Here is a 3,046-nt window from a genome sequence, read left to right as displayed (position 1 = left end):
CTCTCATAATATGTATTGCTAGACTTGTCTCACAAGTATATGGACATACTCGTATAATGTACACTATTAAATTATTCCTAATTTAGAATTAGAGTTGGTTTAAAACTAGAATGCAAATTTTAGAAATGAAAACTAACATCATTTGTTTAAAATTTTAAGAGGTTAACAATCACAAACTATTTAATACTTTATGTGATTTTTAAGTTAAAAATTAATTAAATAGTTTAACCTAAAAATCATTCCAAAAACTTAAAAATTGGGATTTAATTGAATAAAAAACAATAAAATAAGCACCGGTCTTCTAAAGAGATGCTAACAGATTTAATTCTAGAGGTAGAAGGCACAAAGCAGAGAACTACGTTCTTCTTACAATTCAACATCCAAGAAAACATTTATCTCTGATTCATAGCCTTCCAAATTGGCTTGCTTTGTGACATCATACAGGATTTCATAGATAAAATATGAATGCTTATGAGTCATGTCACCTGCAACAAAATTATGGACAGCTCCATTAATTTGGATCCAACTTCTGCCTGGAGGCTTTTTCACACCCATCTCGATCATTTTCTGTCTCACTGTAATGACATCCTGCCACCTTTGACCAAAGGCATATATGTTTGACAAAAGCACAAGATAGCCTGCAGCTTGATCAACGCTGAGCTCGGGTACTAAATTCTTTTCCACTTGTGATGCTAGATCTGAATTCTTGTGAATATGACAACCACCAAGAAGGGCACCCCAAAGGGCATCATTAGGCTTTAAGGGCATAGTTTCAATTAGTCCACGTGCTTCATCTAAGAATCCAGCACGGCTCAACAGATCAACCATGCATCCATAGTGTTCAATCCTCGGGTTGAGTCCCCAAGTATGCTTCATGGATGCAAAAATTTGACGTCCTTCATCCACAAACCCTGCATGGCTACAAGCACAAAGAACTCCGATGAAGGTTATTTCATCAGGACTCACTCCATTTACTCCCACACCGTCACTAAGCATAGTTTTAAACACATCAAGGGCTTCCTTCCCCAGTCCCTGTTTCGCAAAAGCCATGATCATGCTAGTCCAAGACACAGTGCTTTTCCAAGGCATCTTGACAAACACTTTATGAGCTTCACGAATGATTCCACAACTAGCATACATGTGTATGAGTGCATTGTTCAAGCGCACTGACGGTTGCTTGTTCCTAGAAACAAACCACTGTTGAACATACCAATGGATCCATCTTCCCAACTTCAGATCCCCTAATTCAGCACAAGCAGACAAAGCCGCCACCAATGCCACCTGATCCAATTCCACACGTGCCCTCCTCATCTCACCAAACAACAACAAAGCCTGCCTGCACTTCCCATTCTGAGCACACCCAGAAACTATGGTGGTCCAAGACACAACATTCCTACATGGCATCATGTCAAAAACCCTCATAGCCCCATCAAAATCGCCACACCTGACATACCCAACAAGTATAGAATTCCAGCTAACAACACTTCTCTCGGCCATATCGTCAAACACATGGCGCGCTCGCTGGACGGAATCACGCCTCGTATAGAAATTGATCAAACTTGTGTCCACAAAGACATTGGAGCAATACCCTTTTACCAAAACCGTGGCATGCAGCTGTTCCCCTTCTTTCTCCAACCCACCTCGCGCACATGCACTGAGGAGAGACGAGTACGTGAACCCATCCGGCTGAGCCTCAGCAGAGAGCATGTGGCTGTAACATTGCATCGATTTCCAAGGCATGTGGCTGCGGGCGTAACCTCTGATGACGTGGTTCCAAACGGTGGTTGTTGGGTTGTCCATTTTGGCGAAAAGGTGGTGGGCATGTCGGAGATGGCCAGAGGCAATGTAGAAGGAGAGAAGCTTGGCGACGATAATGTTCTTGTGAGAGAGACCATTGAGAAGTACTTGTGTGTGAATTTGAATGAGGGCGTTTACGCTGTTGCAGTTCTCTAATAGGAACAACAAGTGCTCTTGAACAACTCTTTTGCCCTTTGCAGGAACTGAGCCTTTGATCAACATGGAACCTCAACAAATAATCAACGCATTCTAAACCACGTCTTTCATCTTCTTCTGTTGCGTTTCCATTTCTACGTTCCCTCGTCGCGATCAAAAAGTGAAGATTGGAGGTTAAATTCAACATTTTTAGTTAGGGAGATCAAGTTATAAGCTTTTTTTTTTTTTTTTTTTTATAAAAGCATATAATTGCTGGGCTTTTTTATAAATAATACCACTGCATTTATCAAAAAATATTTTTTTATGTTTTATAGAGAATAGATGTTTTTTATGCATAAACAATGAACATTTTTAAACCAATAAAATAAACAATTTAATTTTTTTAACTATCAATGTTTTAAAATGATTGAAATTTACTGAGTGGATGATTAAAAATGTGAAGAATATAATACTAGTAAAAGAATATTAGTTTGAGATGGTTAAGAGATTATTAATATTTTGCAATGTTTTGTATAATATTAATATATGCAACCTTTTTAATATAAAAAAAAAATCCAATTATCCGATGATTTTTGAGGTAATTCAAAATAACTCTACCTTGTTAATCGTTAGATTTTATTAGGGGAGTTGAATTCACACATTTTCTCACATTTTTTTCTAAATCCATCCAACTGATCTTATCTTTTCAAATTATTAGAACAAATAAATATTGCATCTCATTAAATACATTTATTTTTATTTTATATATCTCATATATTTCTTTTTAATTCATTAGATTTGTCTGACTAAAATAAATGAACAGCTTTATTTTTACTTAAAATAAATAAATCAATCTTAATAACGTTTGCACCTTGTATCATACTTAACATAATGTAAAATTTATAAAAGGAATTGCACTTTACAATCCCCATTTCCAATATATTCGATCCACCAATTTCTTATACAAATATTTACAATTTTATGGGACCAATCACTTTGTGAAACACTTACATAAATATAAGTATTAATGAACCCTCCACAAGTATTTGAAAAAACAAAACAAGAATAAGTAGTTGATTTTCAATTTGATTGAAACAAATATAAAAGTGAAAAC

The 3,046-nt window shown here is 36.0% G+C and overlaps 1 pseudogene; it reads right to left on the bottom strand.

Annotated features, from left to right (window-relative positions):
• Window positions 1–255: 255 nt before the first annotated feature.
• LOC114175528 (pentatricopeptide repeat-containing protein At5g66520 pseudogene) lies at window positions 256–2,128 on the bottom strand (annotated as a pseudogene).
• Between the last annotated feature and the right edge of the window lie 918 nt (window positions 2,129–3,046).

Source organism: Vigna unguiculata, chromosome 3, assembly GCF_037176805.1.
Source record: "Vigna unguiculata cultivar grain cowpea cultivar isolate G323 ecotype 2 chromosome 3, ASM3717680v1, whole genome shotgun sequence".
Taxonomy (NCBI): Eukaryota; Viridiplantae; Streptophyta; class Magnoliopsida; order Fabales; family Fabaceae; genus Vigna; species Vigna unguiculata.
Note: the sequence above shows the minus strand (reverse complement) of the source record. Positions and strands in the feature narration are given on the sequence as shown.